The 27,290-nt window shown below is 38.4% G+C and overlaps 1 pseudogene; it reads left to right on the top strand.

Moving 5' to 3' along the window:
• LOC131066649 (transcription termination factor MTEF18, mitochondrial-like) overlaps positions 1–25,631 on the top strand; it is a 33,610-nt pseudogene extending 7,979 nt beyond the window's left edge.
• The last annotated feature ends 1,659 nt before the right edge of the window (positions 25,632–27,290 follow it).

Raw genomic sequence — 27,290 nt, 5'->3', positions numbered from 1 at the left:
TCCATCATCCAGTGTGTGAAGTCCATCTTTTAGTGCATCAAATCACTAATTTTCCTATAGGTCTCAGCGCGGGAGAAAAACAGAGCAGTGCTTTCGACGCACAGAGTAGCGCATCCAGTAAATAGTGTAGCACATTGGGACATTATTTTAGCACATCTAGGTTATATTGTAGCGCGTATAGTCCTTTCTGTAGCGGATCACAAACAGAAGGCAAAAATTAAAATTGTAACCGAAATTAAATTTAGACTTGTAAAAGTCCACCAAAATCCAGATTTTTCTAACTATTTGATTGGAATTTTTGCAGGACTCTGACAATTTCTTGCAGGTAGAGATGGATTTTATTTGTAGAATTACAAATAGTTCTAGATTTTTGCTTAGTTAAGTTAGTTAAAATTTAGAGTCATTTTAATTCTTGTTGGATAAAATTGAACTCACCTTACTTTGGGCTGTAAAACGAACCACAACAACAATCTTTTCTTACTTTTTCTAGGAAAAACTTTCTCAATTTGAGTTCTAAAAGGAACAAAACAATCTTTATTTTTGCAAGAAAGGGGTAAAAAGAATATCACCATCCTTTGGTGCTTAAAAGGATCAATTTTACATTTTGCAAGAAAAATGAACCTCACTTTAATTTTTTTTATTTAAAATCAAAGAGGGAAGTCCTTCCCCTTTTATCGATTTCTTTTGTTGACCACCAAGATCAAAATTTTGCTTTGTTGACCAAATTATTTTCCTAGATTAGAAAATCATCACTTTGAAGGAAATAAAAAGAACACCATGTTTTCATGGAGCAACAATCTCCATATAGATCTTAGAAAATCATTGACTTGAAAGATAAAAAGAACCTTGTTTGCCTTGTCTTGAAAGTAGAAGGTATATGCTCTCCCCTTAATTGGGTAATAAAAAAGCCAGCCTACTCTTATGCTTTCAGTCATACTGCATTTAAATCCTTTAGCAGGCCTGCCTTCCCGAGGAGTTGAAATCAACTCTTAAAGTCGTTTATGGCCTGTGTGAAGGGAACGACGTAAGTGGGGAATGACTTTGATGCCAAGAATTCCAACCCACTATAATCAAATGTGGAAAGTGACGAAAGTCCTTTTCAACAGTTGCGCGTAGCGATTAGCCTTCCCCTAATATCCTTGAGATACGTAAAGCCTTTGTTCTAAAGGTTGGGAAGCCTCCTGAGGGAGTTTATCACTGACGGCTGAACGGGAAGCTTGATTACGAACCATAGAAATAGAAGCTTTAAACCGAGTCAGTAATGAGACATTTATAACATCATAGTGCAAGGGTGGGGAAGAATCCGCCCCCAAGATAACTACTCAACTATGAAGCAATTCACTTTGGGTTAATTTCTGACAAAAGGCAAAAAAATGGGCGCCCTCTAGGGGGTGACACGACTGTTTGAGCTGACGGAGTATCGAGACTAGTGGGCTATGATATTATTTATGACCCTTGACTAAAGAGTCTTTCTGAAGTGTATTATTCATATCAAAACCTGTTAAAACATTGGGGATTTGAACACATCCTCGCAGAACATACACTTTTTATTAGATTAGGCAAAATGGTTGTACTTTTTGTGTCGTGCTTGCATTTACTACTTCAGAAAATCATCCATCAAACTTGAAAAATTCACGACAAAAATTCAGAATTTGCAAAAAACCAACCAAAGGAAAAATTAGGGCAGTTTAGTGCATAAGAGCAACTTCTTAGCGCATGCAGACTTTTTGTTAGCACATCAAAACATCAAATTAGCGCGTTGGTTCCAAATAGTAGCGTTTCATCTCAAGGCAAAATAGTGTGAAAACATTTAGCGCATCAAAAAAATAATCTAGCGCATGGAAGCATCAGCTTAGCGCGTGGAGGCTAAACATTAGCACATCAGATTCATAGGTTAGCATGTTGCAGGCCCAGGGTAGCGCGTAGATTTTTCAAAACAAATAGAAAACATTTTTGAACATTCAAAACTTTAGCGCGTGTTTGGGGGCAGCCTAGCACGTGTGGTCCTTGTTTTAGCACGTGGGGTAAATTCTGTGGCGCATATAGTCTCTGTTTTAGCGCGTGATCCAAAACACAAAAATAGAGGGCAAAACAGTGAGGGATTTTAAAATTTTTGAAAACATTTTCCAAAGCTTTCTTCATCAAACATCATTTTTCATCAAACAAGAATAGCAAAAACAAACCGTTGAGACTATTTCTTGAGCTAAATTTGTGTCAAAACAAACGCTGTAAAATCCTAAGCGAATCACATGATAAAACATGTCTATCTTATCATAATTTGAAAACCTCATCATTAGTATCAACAGAATCCTTTACCATCTTATGGATTTTATCTCACAAAAACACTTGTTTAAAATTTTTTAGTTGTCAAATCAAGTTTCCATATCGAGAAGCTTTTATCCATATCATTTGATACACTTTGTCATGAAGGGGCATCTAAACCTTCACTTTGATAGAGTAAGATTTGAAAATTTTCAAACAAGATCAACTGAATCCAAACAAATCAAAGGAAACCATTGATTACTCATGCATGACTAATCCTCATATTCTAAGAAGAAAGAACCTTTATCGTAACATCACGTTGAAGAAACAACAACCTAGTTTTTCCAAATTCATCAAGAGAAACAAGTTTTTATACATCAATCGTCAACTATTCAAATCTCATCGGGTATTCCTTCATCATGTCAAACGTTATATCCAAAACAAATCCAACGAATTTGACAAAGAACCCTTGAAGACAAGAGCCTACAGTCAAAAGTCTGCTTTTAATCAAATCATAAACTGTAGAGGAAAAATCAATCCAGCATTCTTGCCCAATGAGTGTATCACTTATAACACACCTCGACCAGAACCACCCACCCCCAAGCAACATATCAACAAGGCTTTTGTCCCTTTCATCACTGAAAGTTTCTACTAAAATGCCTGTTACTCGCTCTCAAAGAAACCAACAAAGCGAGACACACACCAAGTCTAGTATGAATCGAAGATTGTCAAATCCTTTTGAAGTTCCACCCTTAGAAGAACCTGAAATTTCTAAAGCACTTCTTCGGGAATGTCAGGAAAATCCCTCATTCCAAAAGCTTGTCGAAAGGCTCATGGAAAATGACAAAGAAAAATATCTGCTCATGCTTACAAGTAAAGATGTTAAACTTCCTGAAGATTTAGACTCAAACATCTTTAAAACTGGATCTCGACAATATGCATATCAAGAGCAAAAAAGAGAAGACGAAACTCATAACTTTGAACAACACATACCTGCCATTTACCACACCTTTTCAGCTGAGAACAAATACAAGGGAAGAACTTTTCCCTCGATAAGACAACATACCTTTGGCTGCCCTTACTCAACAAATGCAAATGTTGCAAAGGCAAATACAGGATATGCAACAAGGGACAACAGTGCGATACTTTTTAAACGAAATTTGTCCTTATCCATTTGACAGAAGATTAAACATGGTCCCTTTTCCTCCAAACTCAGACGTTCCCAAATTTGATAAATATGATGGGAAAAGTGATTCCTGAGATCATGTTTGAGAATTTTGCACCATGAGCCTTGAATTTGCTCATAATGACACCTATTTGATGAGGTTATTCCCAAGAAGCTTGGGAGGGCAAACTATGGAATGGTTATCCAAAATTACACCACCTGTCAGATCATTTGATGAATTGGTTAACAAATTCATAACCCAATATTCCTACAACATCCAACATGCCATAACCATGCTAGATGTTTGCAACACCAAACAAAAGAACAACGAAACATTCATGGTGTTCCTTCAACGCTGGCGATGTATGGTATCTAGATATCCTCAAGATATTCCCGAAAAGGAGAAAATGGAAATCTTCATCGATAACTTGAATGGTGAAATGAGTTATAGACTAAAACTTCAATGTATACAATCTTTCGCTAAATTAATTGAGAATGGCATTCAAGTAGAGGAAGCATGTGTCAAAAAGGGAACACTCAAATTCTACAAGGAAGGAACCAACTCATCAAACTACAATAACCAGAACAACACCAACCTTGACAAATCTCGATTTTGGACTCGAAACAAAAACGAAGGCAACAATGAAACACATGATCCCAAATCTAAGCAACCAGTGCTCGCATTATCTGGAAATCCTCAAAACATGAAAAATCCTAAGAATGCTAATCCAAATGCTAACACATATGCACCAAACACTGATCAAGGACAACTCAACACAAACAACACCAATGATACTCAAAACAAAAACATGAATCCAAGACCTAACAACAATTCATGCAACAACGCAAACAATTTCCAAAAGCGTCTCTTCACACCACTGGGGCAATCACTAGAATCAGCATTCAGAGAACTTTTGGCACACAAGATTCTTTCTTTGCCTCCAATCAACCACTATGAACCCCAAATCAAACCACCTTGGTGGAATGATTCACACTATTGTGATTACCATCGTAACAAGGGTCATCAGACGAACGATTGCATGAGGTTAAAACATGTGGTGCAAGATATGATTGATCGAGGTGACTTAACAATAGATGGTCTCAAAACAAATGGTGATCATGGAGCCTTTAAAAATCCTCTTCCAAATTACAAAGATGGAGCTTCAACCTCGGATAATACACGTGAAGCTCGTGTCAACCATATCTACAACAACACCATAAATCACATATCAGCTGAAGATTATCAAGTAAATGTCATCACCATCCGAGATAAGCGTGATCATGAATCTATCAATGTAACAACCCAAACTCAGAAATATGTCTTGAAAGGACATACTACACCTACAACTACCACACCAAAAATCCAATATGACTTGGTTAGCCAACTACACAAAACTCTAGCATAGATATCTATACTAGAATTGCTGAAACTATCACCAAAGCACAAAGACATATTGGAACAAGCGCTCTTGGAAACTAATGTACCTCAAAATCTGGATACAGACAGATTTCAAGCCATGGTCACCCATATGACAGGACCCCATAACCTCACCTTCTCAAAGCATGATGATGCTTCCTTAAGCCATCCGCATAATACTCCTCTCCATATCGAAGTCATTGTTTGCACTCACCGAGTAAAAAGAGTCTTAATAGATGGAGGAGCCGGACTTAATATATGTACTTTAAAGCTTATCCGTGCATTAGGCTTCTTAGAAGAATCTATTGATCCCTGCAAGAAGATTACTATAAAGGCATATGATGATGAGGAAAGGTCTTCTAAAGGAACTATGACATTACCCATTCAAGTAGGACCAGTACAAAAAGCTACTATATGTCAGGTCTTAGATATTGATCTCACCTACAATATTTTGTTAGGACGACCCTGGATACATGAAATGCAAGCAGTACCTTCTATGTATCACCAGTGTGTCAAATTTCCTTATGACGGACAAGAAGTCTCCATATCTGTTGATCACAATCCATTTCAACATTGCAACGCAATGGGGGTAGCCCAAGACAGTTTGGTTCCTCATAATAGAGAAAAGCAATGATCTTCAACATCAGATCAACAAACAGCGAAATCCAACTCCTTATTGGGAGACTTCAAACAGAAAATGCAAATCAAAGACCAAGGTATGGGAGAATACTCTTTGGAGCCTTTGTGTTTGGCCAAATTACCAATATCACCTAGATCTCATGGATTGCCTACTACATCAACGCATCTAGTCACTTAGCCCATCACCAAATTTGATGGTACCTTTATCCAATTGGGCACTCTGGCACATGAATCAGAAGACAAGGATATTCTTAGCTAGTTATACAAAGATGAGAAAGAAGATCATAGAGCAGCTGCTCTAGATATTGTTCTACCTACACACCTATATGGAAAAGGATACTTAATCATGCAGCAAATGGGATATGGCGGTAAAGGACCTATTGGGAAACGCAAGGAAGGAGTCACTGAACCTATAAATCTTCCTTCACAACCCAATAGAAACAAAGTAGGATTGGGTTGTGGGTTCACTTTCTTATTACAAAGGCCACCCCACCTAACTATAAAACCTCAATGGAAAGTAAAGATGAAGTACAAAGAAGAATCCTGGCAGGAAGCACTCTTTGAATCAGTAGAAACAATCCACAAGGCATGAGAACGTCAAGATCAGAAGTTACATCAGGAAAAACTTCTAAAACACAAAAGGGCCATATCTACAGCAGTAGCTCATATTCAAACACTAATATCTCAAGAAACAATAAAATCATCTCCAGATACCATTATTCCTCCCCGAGGAAGCACAGTCTATGAACAAATACAGAAAATAGAAGACGGATCTGACACAGAATCAACAAAAACTATCAAAATGGTATCTATCATCAAAGATTTGTTTTCACCATACAACATACCAGTTTAGAGCACTGATAGAATCTGGGATGATGCCTCGGAGACTGATTCTAATGAATATAAATGGGGTACCTGTTCCAATGCTACTACAGATATCCCTAATGATACGGATTCTATATTTCTTTCTCAAAAAGAACATAACGCAGAAGATAGACCTCTTGAATTTGGACTGCAGAATATCTATGACGCCGGGGAAAGCAAATAGAAACATTATGAACAAGTCTATGTGGAAGATAATACCATTGAAGACCTTGATGAAATCCTAGACTTCTTTAAAACCAAGCACAATCACGATGAAAACTTTGTCCTAACACTCACAGTAGCTGCACTTGATCCACCTAACGATTCCTTACCACTTGTCTTTCCTGACCTCATTGATTGGGATGAACCTGAAATCCATGATATACCACTTTTCCCAGATGATGAATCTATTATCCATTACCTATGTACCATAAATCTGGAAACAGGCTCTACCAGTGAACAAAGTAACAATATCTGCAAACCAGGGAGTGCCAAGTCTCTCAGTCGCAAAAACGAACCAAGTAAAAGATTTGATGCTGAAAACCAATCAATGGTAGTTCTAGATCACAAAAAAGTAAAAATAAAGAATGCATCGGAAGGTGAAAACCTTTTTAAGGCACCTAACGATGGGAGACTTGACACTCTTCCTGAGCACTTTCATGAGCAATCACCCATATTGATTGAGCCCACTCAATCAATCAACATTGGTACCACAGAAGCAGTTAGAAACCTACACCTTGCAGAATCTCTGACAGAGGAAGAAAGATCAGCATTCATCATTTTCCTTAAAGAACAACAAATTAACTTTGCTTGGTCATATGTTGATATGCTTGGAGTGGATCCACACTTAATCATGCATCACTTGTCCATTTCCTCAGGAGTCAAACCAGTCAAGCAAAAGCTATGAAAGATGAATCCACAGGTGACACTCATGTCAAAACTGAACTAAAGAAATTATTAGACGTCAGATTCATCCGACCCATTGACTATGTAGAATGGATTTTCAACATCATTCCAGTATCAAAACCACATGGTAGTATCAGAATATGCACTGACTTTAGAGACGTCAACAAAGCTTGTCCAAAAGATGACTTTCCTCTGCTCAGTATCGACATAATTGTAGATCTTACAGCAGGCCATGCAATGCTCTCACTAATGGACGGTTTCTCAGGCTATAATCAAATCAAAATAGCCCCAGAAGATCAAGATAAAACCGTGTTCACCTGTCCTTGGGGAACGTACTGTTGGAATGTTATGCCTTTTGACTTAAAGAATGCAGGGGCCACCTATCAAAGAGCAATGACAACAATATTCCATGACATGATGCACACATTTATGGAAGACTATGTGGATGATTTACTAGCTAAATCCTTCACCAGAGCAGAACATCTTGGCATCCTAACAAAGATCTTTGATTGATTGGAGAAATTCCAAGTAAGGCTCAACCCTAAGAAGTGTGTCTTCGGGGTTACATCAGGCAAGTTACTAGGCTATATAGTCTCAACTAAAGGTATTGAAGTAGATCCAACAAAGGTACAAGCCATTATGGACATGCCACCACCACAGAATATCAGTCAACTCAGATCTCTACAAAGACGACTTCAATCAATTCGGTGATTCATCGCTCAACTAGCAGATAAAAGTCTACCATTTAATCATTTACTACACAAAAATGTACCATTCAGATGGGAGACCAAGTGTGCAGAATCTTTTTACCAAATCAAACAGTACCTGATGAATCCACCAATTCTAGTACCACCGGTCGTAGGAAAGCCACTTATCCTATATATCTCAACAACAGATATATCGCTGGGGGCACTATTGGTGCAAGAAGATCAACAAGGAAAGGAACGAGCCATATATTACATCAGTAGGACACTAAATGGATATGAACTCAACTATACGTTCATTGAAAAGGCTTGCCTAACAGTGGTCCTCGCATCTCAGAAGTTCCGACATTATATGCTAGCACACACCATTAAGCTAGTCGCAAAAATTGATCCTCTCAAATATTTACTCAGCAAGGCAGTTCTTACAGGCCGATTGGCTAAATGGGTCATGATTCTCAGTGAATTTGACATCCAATACACAGAAAGACAAGCAATCAAAGGACAAGCAATTGCAAATCAGTTGGCTGAAGCACTGCTACTAGGCAAACACACCATGGAGATTGAATTTCTGGACAAGGACGTTCTTTCTCTTTCTACTAAACAATGGACCCTATACTTTGACGGATCCTATACCCAACATGGTTCAGGTGCTGGCATTCTGTTCATCACTCCTGAAGGACACACTAGACCAAGATCATATAGGCTTATGTTTCCATGCATAAATAATGTGGCTGAATATGAGGCATTGGTTATAGGCATCAAAATGGTCATAGAATGGAAAATCATAGAGTTAAAGCTCTATGGGGACTCACAACTAGTTGTCCATCAAATCAACAATGACTATCAGACAAAGGATGACAAGCTACTACCCTACAAGTGAATGGTGGATGACTTCAAATAGTATTTTGTGCACATCACCTTCGAACAAATACCAAGGTTAAACAACAAAGCAGCCGATGCAATGGCTACTATCACTTCATTACTACAAATTATAGAGCAACAGAGTCGTTACAAGATCCTGGTAGAGCAACTGTTCTCCCCCGCCTATGACCACTTTGAATCCTGGGTTATCTATGCCTTGACTGGTTTAGATTCTCCATTATATGGACTGATATATGACTACCTCAAGCAGAATATCTTACCAATTGACCAATCCTGTAACCAAAAATGTAACTTTATCTGGCAAGCTGCCCATTACACCCTTACCACTGATACTTTGTATTGTCGAGGTCTAGATGGTACTCTTCTTTGTTGCCTTGATCGTAATGATTTTGATTCTGCTTTACACGAGCTTCACGAAGGTATTTGTGGCACACATTCAAGTGGTACTACTCTTGCTAAAAAGATTCTAAGGATGGGATACTATTGGCCTACAATTGAGAAAGACTCATATCACTTTGCTAAGAAATGTCCTAAATGCCAGATCCATGGTAATCTGATACATGCATCAGCACAAGAACTGTAGCCATTTACAACATCCTGGCCCTTTTGTCAGTGGGGACTAGACTTAGTTGGCAAAATTCATCCTTCATCTTCAAATGGACACAAGTTCATTATAACTGCAACAGAGTACTTTACCAAATGGATAGAAGCAGTTCTCATGACCACAGTGACTGGGAAACAAATTGCCTCTTTTATCCTCAATTATCTGATCTGCAGATATGGTATTCCAAGTTCAATCATCACAGATAATGGTTGGCCTTTCAAAAATCAAGATGTCCAAGAACTATGTGAAAAATTCAAAATCCAACATAGGTTCTCTACACCATATTACCCACAGGGAAATGGTCAAGCAAAAGCATCTAACAAAACAATCTTGAAAATCCTAAAGAAAACAATAAATGATGCAGGCAAAGATTGGTACGTCCAACTCAATCCAGCACTTTGGGCATACAAAACCAGCATCTGCACACCTACAAGAGCAACACCATACTCATTGGTATATGGATCAGAAGCCATTTTACCCCTGGAAGTAGAAATCCCATCTCTCAGAGTCTCTTTGAAAGGCTTAATCCCAGATGAAGAGTATCGAGTTAACTGACTCCAAGAACTTGAACTATTAGATGAAAAATGTCAGCATGCTTATACTCATCTCAAAGCATATCAGCAATGTATGTGCAGGAGCTACAATCACAAGGTCATTCCCAGAAACTTCAAAATTGGTGACCTAGTCCTCAAAGAAAATCCTAGAAATCAGCAAGATCGAGAAAAGAAAGGGAAATTTGAACCTAACTGGTTGGGTCCCTATGTTATCATATCGGTCTATGGATCAAGTGCCTATCAGCTAACAACTTCAGAAGGAGATGTGCTCGATGAACCAACTAACAACATCCATCTGAAGAAATACTACACTTAAGTAGCCTAGTGCACGGAAAAAGCCAAAAACAAGCCAAAAAAAAATCAAAAAATTCAGAAAAAGAAAAAACATAAAGTACAATAAAAACAAATGGTGAAAACCTGGTAAACAGGAACTCTTGTGAAAGAATGGCTCCTCTATCTATCTCCATACCATTTTATCCGTCAAAACACTATCGGCCATTCCCCGACACTTAGCAAATATCCATTCAGGACATACTTAGCGTAGTCACTATCCTGGTTTATCCATATATATCCTCTTACCACAAATACACCATGGCTTGGAAATCACTGTACATATTCACATCAAGAGGCACACTCAGCTAGGGGCATTCAAATCGTCTAAATATTGCAAACATTCAAGACATCAAGGCTATTTGCAAAACTCAAAAGCATGACATCCAACAAACCAAAAACTACGCTTCATCGCAAAACAAAACAATTCACAAAAATACCAAGGATGGATGATTTTTTGAAGTACTAGATGTTGCATTACAGCATAAAATCTTGACTAGTTTTGCATTTTGAACTTTTTTGATTATTTGGATTCTCTTCCTTGTCTCACTAAATGCTTCAAAGCTAGAGATCATGAGGAACTTCCAATATTTTCTTAGTCTTCTGTCTGGGAGGTGATCACTTGTATTGTGTGAATACTTGCCTCGCGACGTGATACATCAAATATCACTGAAGGCCTCATTCCACTTCACGCATACAAATGATCTAATCTTGTCTGTTTACGCAATACGCACTCAGGTCGTCCTGGTTCAATTATACCTTAACGCTTGTGCTATCTTGCAAAATCAAATATCATGTAAAGTTTTCTCAGGTCATTATGGTTCAATTATACCATTATGCTTGTATAAATTTTCAACATATCCTAAACAAATCAATGCTCAATGATGATACCTAAAAAGAAAGCAAACAACATATGGCTATATCGGATGGCAAATACAGAATGAGGATGCTACCAAAAACATAGTTGCATATCATTTTACAATTAGTTGCATATCATTTAACATGTTTTCATATCATTTTACATTTAGTTGCATATCAAATCATACTGTAAAGCGGAAAAATCGAACCCTAGTCGTTCTCCCCTCCCCAACTCCAAGGAGAGAGAAGGGAGAGCCACTAGGGTTGATGGTTTTCACTTAGGAGAGACTTTACATTCAAAAGAGGGGTTGAAACCCACAAGATCCAATCCCACGCAATGCAAGATTGGATTCTATATGAGTTTCAAGGGTTGTGACATCAAGGATACCCTCTTTTGTAAAGAAATGTGGATAGAATGATTAAGCTAGGAATGCATAGAAAGTGAGAAAGATTCGCTTATAAACTGAGTTAGGGATATAGGATGAAGCTGCGGACCTGGAATTAGCAGTAAAATGTCGAGACGACGCTGTCCTGCAAATTTGAGCAAAAGTTGACGGGACGATGGCGCCCGGTGTGCACACGGTCCTCCGAAAAATCCGCGAAACGAAGGGGGATCTGTTCGTCTCTGCACAAGGATTCCAGATCTTCAATTTCAGCCGCGTACCTGCAACCTACACACAGAAAAGTGAAGATGATTGGGGGGTTAGGGATTAGGGGTTTGCCCTTAGGTCAAACCCCGGTTTTGGAATTAACCAAGAAATGAGAAATGCTGTAAATGTAATGTAAAACAAGTACTAATACCTTGTTGTAAGGATGTTTGTATCCTTATATGCGAAGGTATAGATGTTGTTGTATGTTGTATGTTGTATGTTGTGGTATGTGATCTACTCTTCAATGGTTGAATCCTTGTCTTGAATGCAACACTTAGCCTTGAATGGAGACTTAGAACTATCAATTGCTTGAAGGAATGCTTGAATGCTTGAATGTTTGAATATCGTTTCCACGTCTTGTACACATATGTCCTTCCTCTTTTTCTACCTCCCCAAATGGGAGAGGAAATGTCGTTTATATACTTGTCAATTAGGGTTAAAAGACTGATTTTTCCGACCTTGGGCCGACCAGGAAGTACTATTTTCCAAATTGCAAACATAAAGACCCGAAGTCCCATAGGAGATCGGGCCCAAAATAGGGCCAGGGACCAGGGTGCTGGGCACCATGGTCCCACCTCCAGGGATAGCAGGGTGCAAGGAGGATCAGGCCAGGGTGCTAAAAAATGTAGTTTTTGATGTCATGAACAAGTTTCGGGGTCTCCATTCAGGTTTCGTGTTGCATCGCCATCGTGAAGACCCAAATGCAGTCGAAATTGCAAGTGTCGCAATTTTAGGACGCTACATTTAGCCCCCACTTTAGAGGGAGTATAAGCGTATGCTCATACTTCCGGTAAAGTACAAGGAAACAACATTGAAAAACTTTCACCACATCAAGGAGGCAAGATACACCAAGCCCCCAGTGGACTAAGGATCTTACGACTTCGATTGACAAAGTAAAAGGGAAGATCATGAGGGAGAACCATGACTGTCAGTAGTAAGGTTCCCTCACTATGAGTCATGCAAGAAAGATATCAAAAATTTTCAAGGCAAAGCTAAATTTGTCAAGAAATTTTCAAGTATCTTGAAAAGATATGAACGGGATGTATGCCCCCCTACGTTAAAGCGATCGCACACGCCTCACCAGGGGTGATTGCTTTAAGGTAGTGATACATATAAGAAATGAGAAAGGAAAGGAGCACGTTATTACAAGGATTTAGCCCCCAAGTGTGAGATAAACCCAAGGATAATAGACACAAAACACAAAGCACGAGGTGACTTCGCTTTCCTTGGGGTTAGTATGCTGTATGATTATTCATGTATATCATATGTATGTATGCATAATTGTTCTTCATTCCCCAATCAAGGAAGGTCACCTAGAAGAAGGGAACACATGTGTCTTTTGAGTCAACATGAGAGAGACCAAAAAAAGATCTCAATGTTTTGCATCGTCCTCAAGTAGACAACACTAAGGACAACAAATAGAAGAATGAGAATAACACATAGAAGAAGTAATGAAAGAGAGGATGAGAGAATCTTCTATGCTAATGAAACTAGTCTAGCACGTCATCTACCCTCCGATCTTGCTGATCAATGTTTCGGGAAGGTAGGGAACATGCTAGAGGAGGAACATCCAACACAGCAGATGGAGCTATCACAAGATCCAAACAAGGGCTATGTTCATGTTCCAAGCCACGTTGTTCTTGTCTAGGAGCTAGGATAAGTGCTTTAGAAAATTCGTTAGATAGATGGTTATTAACATCAACATATTCATATTCACTATCAGAATGAACAGGAGAAGTAGCATTTTCATCATGAATGACATTTTCATCTATATCATCATCAAGATTTATAAAAATAGGATCTTTAACTCACATAGGATCAAGACCATCATGCATCTTATGTTTAGGAGATTTCGGCTCAATCGTCGGCTGAGGAGAAAATGGAATAATATTAGTTGAAGGTGTTTTTGGGGATTGCAAAGTTTGAGAAGCAGCTGCCTAAGCTCTAAGACGACGCTTTCATCGGCATTCACGTGCAGAATGATTTCGTCTAGTCTTAGTAGGAAGTTGCGAAGATTGAGGAGGAGGAATGTTCTCATCCTTATCACTTGGGTGTTTAGGTTGTGGTCTCTTAGGTTGAAAAATAAGAGAAGAGAAAGGTCTCTTCTCTCCATAAGAGGAAGGAGGAGGAACTGCTCCATATAAGGGAGGAATATTTGGTTTAGGAAGGAGACCAAGTCCATCATGACGAGGAGGGATAGGTCTACTTTTAGGAAGTTTATTAGTCATAGGCATAGTCACATCCATAGGGATGGGTTGGGAATCTTCTTGAGGAAAGACATTAGTTTTATCTTTCAAAGGAAGAGCTTCCTTCTCAAGAACGATAGGAATGTTAAGTTTGGGTGTTCTAGGTTCGCTTAGAGATAGGATCATGTCTTTTTTCCACTTTTGATAAGATTTGAAAAGATGATCACTTCGTGGAGGAAGAGACTGGAATTGTTTAGGCCAAAAGTAATCAATAGGAACGCTAGAAGTTCTTTCAGCTGGTTTAAAGAGACTATGATTGACAGTAACAACTTCACCATTATGGGGAAATTTCAAACACTTGTGAATAGGAGAAGCAATAGCTTTCATGGAAGATAGCCAAGGATAGCCTAGCTTCACACGAAATTGTTCGGATGATGGAATAATAGCAAAGTCCACATCAAGGGATTTGTTATGGACCTCAATAGGTAATGTAATAGAACCAATTGCAAGAGAAGAAAATGCATCAAATAGTTTCACAACCACATTTGTTTCATCATAGATCACTTGATTCAATTGCAAAGTAAAAAGAAATTCTTCAGTAATGACATTAACCATGCAAGAAGGATCAATAAGCACTCCACAGCAAGGTGTATTTTTTACTTTTGCAACTATATATAAAGGACCATCAGGTGCCCTGATAGTTTCACTAGAATCAAAGGTGATGGAAAGTTCTTTAGGGATTTTCTGCTGCTCCACAAAGTTAATCACATTCGGAGTCATAGACACAAGATCATCAGGTGAGACAGAGGAATCAGTAGTATCAATCGCATTAGAGGTATGAGAAGGCAATGGATCAGTAAAAATCTGAAGATTTTGGTTAGGAGGAGCTACAGATGTATTGCCTTTATCATTCACTCCAGAAACAGAGATAGTATTATTATCAATCAAATCTTGAATTTTACCCTTTAAAGCAAAACATTTTTCAGTATCATGCCCAGGTTGAAGATGAAATTGACAAAAAGATTTGTTATCAAAATAAGGTGAAGTAATCTTTGCAGGATCAATTTTCCTTATAGGAGGAAGAGTAAGCACATTTTGTTCCAATAACTTATTCATAATACTATGCAATGATTCATTCAAAGGAGTAAACTTTCTTTCTTTCTTGAAAAACTTAGAAATAGGAGGCACACCTGATGCTGCATTCACATTGTTGTTGATGATGTTATCATTGAATTTGATAGAATCTCTGTTCGGTTTAAACTTCCCAAATGGTTGTTGACTACTATCACCCTTATCACTCGGAGCCATAGGATGTGATTGTTCCATTTGACTCACAGTCAGTTGATAATTGTGAAGAGTTGCGCACAACTGTTGGAAAGAAGTAAACTCAGAAAACAGGAGTTTTTCTCTAATGTCTTTTTGTAAATTAGAAATAAAGATTCTTTGAATGTCATTGTCAGGTACTGGAAAATAAATTTGAGCATACAAATGCTTATATCTACCAATGAAATCAGTCACTTTTTCTTTAACACCTTGTTTACAATGCATTAAATCAATCAAAGTAACCTTAGGACTTATATTGTTTTGAAACTGTTGAATAAAAGCATTTGCAAGTTGTTCAAAAGAAGTAATAGAATAAGAAGGCAATGAGCAATACCATTGTAGGGCTTTATCTCTTAATGTTCTAGTAAACAGTTTTGCAAGCAACCTTTGGTCATAAGCAAAATCAGTACATATTGTTTGAAAGGTCTTAACATGTGTTAGAGGATCACCCTTACCATTATAAAGCTCCAAATGCGGAATTTCAACATGTTTAGGGGGAATAGCTCGAACAATGTCAAGAGAAAGTGGGCTCGCAACATCAAATGTGGGCACACTAAACTTAGATTGATTCATAGAGGCAATTTGTTGCTGTAAAGAAGAGACAGTTTGTGCAAGATTGTTAATGGTTGCTTCAGTCGAAGAGTTCATATTAGACGTGTTAGATTGTGATGGAGGTGTTATGTTATTGAAAGAAGGTAGAGAGTAAGGTGGTGGGACACTATGATAGTTAGTCATAGGAGATGATTGGACAAGAGGAACACTACAAGGAGGAATGGAAAACGAATTGCCCCCTTGTGTCATGTTCATTTGTGGTGATATAATAGGAACACTCATTGAAGGAATGAATGAAGAAGTTGGATTGAATGAAGGAAGAGGGTTAATTGAAGAAGAGGGATTGCCCCCATGACTAGTGATCATAGGAGTAATGTCTTGTATTGAAGTAGTCATTATGTTTGATGTAAAAGTAGGTATACTAGCAATAGAAGTCGTCAAAGGAATAGAATGATTGTCTTGAGTAGGAGGTTGTGTGTAACTTAAGGTTTCGGCACAACTCTTCATAGGCATCACATTCGAATCCACAATGTGTGCAATACCACGCAAAATATCAATTCCATTCTTATCACTTTGAAGCATACGTTTTAGACCCTCAATTAAAGGAAGAGCTTGACTATCGGGGTATTCTTGAGACATCCATTGTCAAAAATCATCAAATTGATTATCCAATTTTGAAAGTTGTTCTACAGAAACCTCATGGAGAGCTTCTTCATTATTAAGAGGATTAGAGGAATTACCCATGTCCTCGTTAAAAAGGCCATTCAAATTAGGTTCCATCTCCTCGGTAATTAAACCTTGGAAGGACTTAATTCTAAGGCTTTGTCTAACGGGAATAGTGTAAGTAGGACTTATTGTTGTAAAACTCATGCACTAAAGAAAGAGAGAAAATTTTGAATTTTAGAGGTAGCAAATTTTAGTAAAATCAACCAATCTTCTAGATTTAAGCTGTTAAATACAATCAGGACAATCTCCCGAAATTTCAAAAAAAATGTCCGGGACCGTGGCTCTCGGGGTGCACACGGTCCTCGCAACTTTTTTCGAAATTTGCAGGGATGAAAGTTATGATGATTTTAAAGCTAATCTAAAAAAATTGAGTGATTTTACGATCTGTAGATAGGCCAAATTAAAGTTGCAATCTCAAAATTGAACCCTACCAAGATTGTTGAAAAATGTAAAATTTGAATTTTGAAAAAGAGGGGGAAACTGAAATTTTGAATTTTATGATTTTAGAGGGAATACTAAAAGCAATACAAGCTTTGAAATTTAGAAGTTGACTCAATTTCATGCAAAATTCGATTTTGAAAGTGGAAATCAAAGTTGTTGTAATTAAGCACTTAATTTCAAAAGTCACAAATTGCAAGAATTTGAATAAAGCACTGAAATTTCGAATGAATGCCAACACACTTTTTAGATTTAGGACTATAAGAAACACAATTTTGATATGAATTTCAATTTCAACAATTTTTTGAATGATTATAAGCCTTTATCCGAGCAATCGCTAGACCAACTTTGACTTTAATTTTGAAGGTGTTAAAATTGATAAAATCAGCCAAAATTCTGGATTTTAGCAGAAAAATACAGTAAGATCTAACTCCTGAAATTTCAAAAAAAATGTTGGGGACGATGGCGCTCGGGGTGCACACGGTCCTCGCAACTTTTTTCCAAATTTTCAAGGATGAAAGATATTGTGATTTTATTGCGGAATCCAATGTTACAACCGATTTGGAAGTGTTTTGATTAATGAAATTATCAGTCAAAGGTTGAATCAAGAAGGTCTTAAAAATTAGGATTTTGACATTTAACCACTTAATTTTCAGAATTAAAGCACAAATATGAATTGACAATTTGCAATAGAAGGGTAGATCTGAAACAAGCATTAACAATTAAACATTTCACAAGTTTAATTACTAAAAAGAAAATTTTAGGGTTTTTATGCAATTAGCCACTAAAATTTGCAAAAGATCAAACATGGAAATATAATTAGGAAAGCAAAATTTTCAGATCTAATTATGAATAATCAGAATGAGGATGTTCACGTCAGGTTCACCAAAATGTAAAGCGGAAAAATCGAACCCTAGTTGTTCTCCCCTCCCCAACTCCAAGGAGAGAGAAGGGAGAGTCACTAGGGTTGATGGTTTTCACTTAGGAGAGACTTTACATTCAAAAGAGGGGTTGAAACCCACAAGATCCAATCCCACGCAATGAAAGATTGGATTCTATATGAGTTTCAAGGGTTGTGACATCAAGGATACCCTCTTTTGTAAAGAAATGTGGATAGAATGATTAAGCTAGGAATGCATAGAAAGTGAGAAAGATTCGCTTATAAACTGAGTTAGGGATATAGGATGAAGCTGGGGACCTGGAATTAGCAGTAAAATGTCGAGACGGCGTTGTCCTGCAAATTTGAGCAAAAGTTGACGGGACGATGGCGCCTGGCGTGCACACGGTCCTCCGAAAAATCCATGAAATGAAGGGGGATCTGTTCGTCTCTGCACAAGGATTCCAGATCTTCAATTTCAGCCGCGTACCTGCAACCTACACACAGAAAAGTGAAGACGATTGGGGGGTTAGGGATTAGGGGTTTGCCCTTAGGTCAAACCCCGGTTTTGGAATTAACCAAGAAATGAGAAATGCTATAAATGTAATGTAAAACAAGTACTAATACCTTGTTGTAAGGATGTTTGTATCCTTATATGCAAAGGTATAGATGTTGTTGTATGTTGTATGTTGTGGTATGTGATCTACTCTTCAATGGTTGAATCCTTGTCTTGAATGCAACACTTAGCCTTGAATGGAGACTTAGAACTATCAATTGCTTGAAGGAATGCTTGAATGCTTGAATGTTTGAATATCGTTTCCACGTCTTGTACACATATGTCCTTCCTCTTTTTCTACCTCCCCAAATGGGAGAGGAAATGTCATTTATATACTTGTCAATTAGGGTTAAAAGACTAATTTTTCCGACCTTGGGCCGACCAGGAAGTACTATTTTCCAAATTGCAAACATAAAGACCTGAAGCCCCATAGGAGACCGGGCCCAAAATAGGGCCAGGGACCAAGGCACTGGGCGCCATGGTCCTGGGGGACCAGGGCGCTGGGCGCCATGGTCCCACCTCTAGGGACAGCAAGGTGCAAGGAGGATCAAGCCAGGGTGTTGAAAAATGCAGTTTTTGATGTCATGAACAAGTTTCGGGGTCTCCATTCAGGTTCCGTGTTGCATCGCCATCGTGAAGACCCAAATGCAGTCGAAATTGCAAGTGTCACAATTTTAGGACGCTACACATACATCTCATTTTCAAGATACATCTCACAACATATCCAATCATACATCTCATTTTCAAGATACATCTCACAGCATATCAAATCATACATCTCATATTCAAGATACATCTCACAGCATATAAAAACATACATCCTGCATCATGCATTATATCATCATCACATAAACAACATAACCCACATAACATGCATCCATATAAACACACCACATGATCAACGAAAATGGTGCCGTATATATATATATCTCAAAAATAATCAAAATGTACAAAATGTATCAACACTGTGTATAGTACAAAGAATACAAATGATCAAAAATACAATAGAGACCACGTCTCTCAAGTATGACTATCCCCTGACAAAGATGGTTTAGCTCCAGATGTACCCGCCCCTGGATCTCCAGGAGGGTCCTGTCTCAGTGGCCCTGTGACACCTCGGCTCTCAGACCGCGACCTAGTATCTCGAGTTCGACTAGATCTCGACTATGCAAAGCTTTGTACTCGACGATCCCTGGGTACCGCCGCCTCATAGTGCCGCCGATAGTACTCCACCTCCTGAGCTCTTAATGCTAGCTTTCTCAGGGTGTCTCTCATCGGGCCACCCGCCGCTGCTCTCTGCATGCTGGATACCAACTCCTCCGCTCGCCCCCTTCGCTCTATCTCAGTGTCTCACTCAGTAGTCAACTACGCAATCTGCCACTGATATGTCAAAATCTGTGCCTGCAGCTACTGTACAGTCACCTGTAGGGTCTGGATCTGCGCATCCTCAATATGTGTAGGGACCCGAACCTGTAGTGGTACCTGTGCAAGGGCAACTCCTCCTACTTAGCCTGTCAGAGGTGCTGGAGGTGGGAGCACATCTGTCCTCCTCCTCTGCGCTGGTCGCCTCACCTCATCAGCACCCCCCACTGCAGCTAGCACCTCCCCCACTCTCCCCTCTCCACCGGCTCCAATAGCCAATCCACCTCTCCCCTTGTCTATCACCCCCTGTCTCACCGCTCACTCCACACCCCTATCTCCTCTCCTAGCTCTACCTCCCCGCCTCCCTCTAGCTCCTCCCCCTCATCCATCTCCTCCATCCTCTCCATCATCATCATCATCTCCCTCTCCCTCCTCCTCATCGAAATCAAAAGCTGGCCTCATCTCCTCCGGATCTGATATCCTGGCCACCGCCCACGCAGCAAACAATTTGGAAAACTCATCGGTCATGCCCGCGTCTAGAATCTTTGGGGCATAATCCCATATCTGCTTTGCCAACCCGACAAACTCCTCCACTGCCACTACGCTATCAATGGTCGGACCCCAATCACCTACATCCCGCGTTCGACGTGCATATAGGCACGCTCCCTGTGGAATACCCTGCTGGTGCCCAAACTGTCTCAAAACTCGAGTCACCACAAACCTCTCTATCACAAACGGGGTCCTCTCGATCAGGTATCTGGTCATAAAAACAAAAGGCATCTCCAACCCATCCTCTGCCCACACCTCACATCCTATGTACGGTCGCCAGGTGACCATATCTATATCATCGAGCACTCTCCTCCAATGCTCTAGTTTGCCCAGCTTGCGCTGGACAACTAGACCCTTGTATCCATACGCATATGCACACCCCACTGGCCTGTCTCTGTCTGCTAGTGGCCTCGCCGCTAGAATGTGCTCCCAGCACCATACCTGCAACAGTGTCGTGCCAGCTAACAAACTGCCGTAACCGAGGTATACCACCTCATGTAAGCCTCTGTATAGATGGGCCAGCATAGCTGATTCCCATGAAAATCTCCACCCCTGTGTCACCATCTCCTCCAATACCAGCCCCCATCCCATAGAGAATCCCTTTGACCTACGATCAGGACAAAGGAATCCACCAATAAACCCTGCTAGTACAGATGGTAGGGGTGCGTAATCCAAGTCTAAGAACTCCTGCCACGAGATCTCATAACCACATACCGTCTCATCATGGAAAATACGGTGAAGAGCCTCTATACCACCCTCCTCCGACTGCTCATATGGTAGTAGTGCACCTACTATGGGAATCCGTAGGATCCTATAACAGTCCTTTGCTGTGACTGTCATCTCTCTAGTAGCAAAATGAAAGGTGTTTGTGTCGCTATGCCACCTCTCTGCAAGTGCTATCAGTAGCCCCTGGTTCACAGTGAACTGAGGCATATCCAAAAGGAAGGTCAACCCACATCTCTCAATGATGTTGAGATCAGCCTGAGACAACCGCAGTATCAATGTCCACGGTCTCGGAAATCTCTCTCGCAATTGCACCACACCTAATCGCTCCTATCAACAAGCAAAACAAATCCAATATCAGTTTCCACATCCAAACAAAGATATCAAAATCAAACTCACATCAACAACATGACACAATTTGTTCATCTACATCAAGTTCAAAATCCTATCATTTCATATCAACTTGTAAAACAACTCAAGTTATCAAAAACCATATCAAAACTTGTAACACAACTCAAGTCTCCACAATCACATAAACTTGTAACACAACTCAAGTTTCCCACCCATATCAGCTTGTAACACAACTCAAGTTTCCAACCCATATCAGCTTGTAACACAAATCATGCTTCACACATTGAACTTGAAACACGATACGCAAACCAATCATATTTTGATCAAAACACCACATTAATATCTATACATAACTTGAAATATCGCAAATCAAAACAAGTTATATCAACACTCATATTGGACAAATCTATAAAATCATGACAGCATGACACAACAAATTTTCAAACCACATCATCTTGCAAAGAATTTTCCAGATGCGCTAAAACAGATTCCCGCTGCGCTAAAATTCACCCACGCGCTAGGCTGTTTTTTCCTATGCGCTAATCTATTTACTCTATGCGCTAGACTGACTCTACGTGCTAAATCTTCCCTCCATGTACCACCTACCCCACCCCATGCGCTAAACCATACCCACGCGCTAATCTATACCTCCCGGGCACTACCTGTTTGACCCTATGCGCTAGGTTAGCCCTACACGCTAAACCTGCGAACCCCTGTGACTCCTATGCGCTAGGTCTACCCTACGCGCTAACCTACTGACCTGACGTGCTACCCGACATTCGCCATGCGCTATTTTCACTAGATGCACTAACCTATATTTCCTATGCGCTACCCTAATTTATTTCAAATGCACCCCTAAAATAAACTTGATGCACTACTTAAAACTTTGTATGCGCTAATCTATGAGTTTGACGTGCTAAAACGCTAAAACCGAGTTTTAAAAATTAAAAAATGACCAAAAACGACCAAATCAAAAATCAAAAGAGGGTCAAAAATGTTGACTTACTAGTGGTCCATACGTTGCAGGTCTCCGGTACCTCCGAACGTGTTCGAAATGGTGTCTAGAATACAGAATAGGCATTTTCTCTTTAGACCAAATTCTCTTTCTCCAAAGTCAACAAAACACAAATGAATCAAATCAAAGCTATTTTCCCCTTTTTATAGGAGGAAAATAAAATTAGGGTTAGCCAAACGGACCTGTAATATGGTCGCGGTCTCCCCTATACCTTACACACTGTACATTATCAGGAGATGAATCAATTTACACACATTTTACATCGACAAAATCCTACACAACACACACAACTCATCAACTTAAATAAAAAAATTTCAAAATATTGATTCATCTCCCGAGGGGGCATCACCATCAAATATCAAAACTGGGGCATCACGCATCAAATCAAATCTGGGGCACGGCTTGCAAATCAAAAAAATAACACAAAAGGGCATTTGATCATAAATCATGATAAAGCATCATTTTCTTTGAAATAACATGTGCACACACGTCACTTCAAAGAGGGGCAAAATGTAGATGTATAAAAATGACCATATTCCTAAATGAATATTTTATGTTAAATCCAATTTAATTAAATTACCTGCATTCCTCTATTTAATTAAGTAAATTACTCAATTAAATTCACTATACCATTTAATGAATAAATCATTTTATTCAATTAAATTCCCCCTATCCACTTTTAATTAAATTCAAATTTAATTAAATAATTATCCTAAATTGAATAAATCTAATTTATTTAATTTCCCCAAATTGCAACCAAATTGAATTAAATCATTTAATTCAATTAAATCTTATTATCCCTCCATCCACTTGCAAAATCCTACATCTCCCACTTGCATCCTAAATTCTATTCCTAATTCCTTCTAGACTCTTCTAATCGCTTCTAATTAGCCTAACCCATCTTCTAAACTTTGTCACATCCCTAGGCAAGGGGATGTCACTTCTCAAATCCTCAAAGTCTTTGATAACCATTAAAGACTTCATGTCTTCAACCACTTAATTCCTCAAAGTCTTTGATAACCATTAAAGGCTTCAAGCCTTCAACAACTTAATTCCCCAAAGTCTTCATAACCATTAATGGTTAACTCAAACCCTCCTAAATAGTTAAAGAATTTCTTTTAACTCAACCTTCATCCAACCCAAAGGTCTCATCAAGCATTTAATGCTTTGACCATGATTATTTCTTAATCATTTGCACAAGGGTTTATCCTGGGATTAACTCTTAATCCAATGGGTAATCTTAATTTAGGTTTGACCCTTACCCTCTAGATAACCATAAGGTCTTCTCAGGCATTTAATGCGTCCAACCCCTTCTCTCAACCCAACCCTATGTTGACACTTGTCACCATTTCATTGGTGCAAGTTGCAAACATGGATTCCCAACTTTCAAGCTTGGCCCTTGATTAAACCTTTCAATCCTGACCATCCATTGCTTTGTTTTTGCTATAAATAGAGCTCTCATTCCTCCATTTTAAACATCCTTCAAATTTGTAGTATCATACTTATGCTCAAATACATTCAAGCTTTCATATATCATTTTTATGCTCATCATTTTAGCCTCTCTTAAATCAGGAATTAGTCTAAATATGCATGTTTAGAATATTTTCTTTATCATTTAGCTCAATCATAGACTAAATATATCGTGTTAGGATAGTGCTCATACTAACCTTGTCATCTTATCATCTAGTTTATTGCATTTCTAAGATCATGCATAGCTTAGGGTGCATTTCATTCTAAAATCTATCAAAGCATCCCTCGTTCTTACATTTGCCATCCCTAAACCATTTTGCTCAGTGATCTGAGAGCAAAAACATTGGTTTGAGGGACATTGTGAGATAGAGAACCATGGGACCCACCTTGGGAAGCTGAGTAATACTTCGTTACTCCATAGCTTGCACCAAGAAGTCCTGTGTGTGTGTGTGGACAGGTATTTTGAACATTTTCAAATATTGAGTTCCATTGACCCGCTTTTCCCGCATACAATACCCACATACAAACTATATCAATGGCAAAGGGCAAACAATGTTCTTAAGTTGGAGATTAGTTTCTCTTCCATCATTAGCCCATCAGAGAAAAACTTTGAGAAAAAATATGTAATGCTTCACCCTGAAGGGAGGAACTATTTCAGATAATGCAGGCTCAGATATGAACATGCTTCATCTACTCAAGAAAATCAGTTTATTTTATTAGATGGAGTAGATATAGTTGATAAAGCCAGTCTAGGAAATTTACAAAGCTTAATGATGGAAGGAGGATGGAAGGAGGAGATTTAGCTAATAGAAAGAAAGACTTAGTTGTTGACAGCTTTCCACAAAAGCATTCTGCATCTATTTGAGAAATACAGATGTGTGAACATTGACATAGGTGTATTCCAAGGCACACAGTGAACATTTTCTTGAAAGTAGGCTTAGCCAAAAGCTCTAAAGCAATGAATGCAGCTACGAGCAGTATTTGTTGTACATCAGATAAGCTGCAAGAGCTATTCAATTATTTGCTGGGACTTGGATTGCCATTTTGTGCTATTTGTAAGATACTCTGGTGGTCTCCTACTATATTCAACCAAAGTTTGAATTCACTTCAAAAGAAAGCTGATTTTCTTTTCAGATCTGTAAGCAACTCACTCCAGGTTATAGAATCATATCCAGTATACTTGAGTTATAGTCTTGAGCATAGAATCATGCCCTGGTACAAACTGTATAAATGGCTGAGAAAAAATAATGTTCTTAAGTCGGACATCATTAGACTATCAGAGAAAAGCTTTGAGAAAAAATATATAAAGCTTCACCCTAAAGGGAGTAACTATTTCAGGAAATGCAAGCTCACATGCGAGCATGCTTCATCTGCTCAAGAAACATGAAGGTCTGAAATTTATGAAGGGTTGATTCCAAGGCACGAGCTAAACATTCTCTTCAAAGCTGGCTTAGCAGAAAACTCTGTGCTGATGATTAAAGTTGCAGTTGGGATTCCTTATACAGGCAACAAGTCGCAGGAGTGATTTGACCATGTTGTGGGACTTGGATTGCACTCTCTTTCTTTTTGTAAGATCTAATTAAAGCCTGCATTCCATTCAAAATAAGGTGGATTTTCTTTACTGGTCTGAATGCAATCTGTCCCATTTTCTAGATTCGTTTCTATAGTTCCAACTTCCTGCACTACAGTCTTGAGCATGGAGTAATGCCAAGATTTAAAATTAATGAATATCTAGGGACAAAAAGCGTGCTCAAAAGTCAAATTTTTCTTTCAGTTCTATGATCAAGTTATTAGAGAAAGACATAAAACAGAAATTTGTAAATGATCACCCAGAAGTGGGAAATAGTTTCAGGTTTTGAAATACAAAGGAGGATGCTGCATCACTATTGTTATTTTTAATTTTAAACATTTTTTGATAAGGTGTGAAAGAAAGACATACAAAATATATTATCTTGATTAACAAATCATCCGTAGTGCTGGCAAATAGTAAAGGAACAATTTATTCAATGAATACCAACCTGCCATCAGTTTTTCCAAAGCAGAGCTACCAGAAGACACAGTTTAGTGTGCACATGTTGCTCTTTCTATCTAATGTCTTAGAAATCCACTTAAGTAGATGCCCATAGAATTCTAAATTATGTCTGAGATTCCCAAAAAGTTTTGAAGTAATCTCAAAGCATGAACATATGTCTCAGGTACTGCACTCTATCGCTATAATCATTTCGAGTTACAGTATCTTTTCGTGACACAATTGGAGGAAGTATTTCCCTATTAAATCATGATTTTATATCCATGATATTTTTTCTGATTTTAATTTGTGGGAATACCCCTATATATTTTTGCTTGTAGACTTGTAGTCAGAAATGTTACCTGGTCAGTTTTCTAACTCGACTCTGTCTTTCCTGGTCAAATAAATTGTAAAACATGTCAACCATGAAAGCATTGATAAATTTGACTGAGTTTAAGAAATACACCAAGTAGAAAGTGACCTAAACATCTTTACATTGTAAATCCTGGAAAACTATAGCAAAATGAATCAATATCACAAAATCTTCAATGATCTAATGTTTTTAAGCCTTTGATGATCGATCTCAAATTTGATTGAATATAACATATCAGAAACAGGGACAAGGCAAATCAAGTCATATATCGTGTGTTTATGCCCAAAACACCATATAAAATGCTGATACAACAATGTGGGCATTTAAACCTTGATAATATGAGGTTTAGTATTTGTAAATTAAAATTCTTAAGCTCTGGCTAATCAACATATTTCATGTTCAATTAGAATGTTTGCAATAACAATAAATCTGATATGAATGGTATTCACCTTCTGAAAGTCATCAAAATTGAAGTGGCAAGAACTGATCCATAATTGACATTAATATTCCATTGCAGGATCTTTCAACACAAAATCTTACAATCAACTCCTTGTTGCTCACAAGCTCTGTGCTTAATTAAACAACATGCTGCTTAATTTAACTGATTTCTAAGCATCGTGGGGAATATAGATGTTCATATTATCCATATCCAATTCTGCTCTAGATGTTATTAACATGTAACCGTGACATAAACAAGTGAGTGAAAGACACAAGAGATTTGTCTTGGGAAACCAAATTTAGAAAAAAATATTGAGCAAGAATCCACTTTCAATCAGTTATAATTTGCTAATTCAAAGAGATATTAATATCCATGTAATCCAATTGGATCTAGGAAAAAAATGTCAAATATAATAAATGTGAGTAGCTCAATGTGAAGGTACAGTGCTATGCTAATTATTGAGCACAAACACAATTTTGAGTGTATGTTTTAAATTGATTTGCTTTA

The sequence above is a fragment of the Cryptomeria japonica genome, chromosome 3, assembly GCF_030272615.1.
Source record: "Cryptomeria japonica chromosome 3, Sugi_1.0, whole genome shotgun sequence".
In the NCBI taxonomy this organism is placed as follows: domain Eukaryota; kingdom Viridiplantae; phylum Streptophyta; class Pinopsida; order Cupressales; family Cupressaceae; genus Cryptomeria; species Cryptomeria japonica.
The sequence above is the reverse complement of the archived record's forward strand: the minus strand, read 5'-3'. Positions and strand labels throughout refer to the sequence as shown.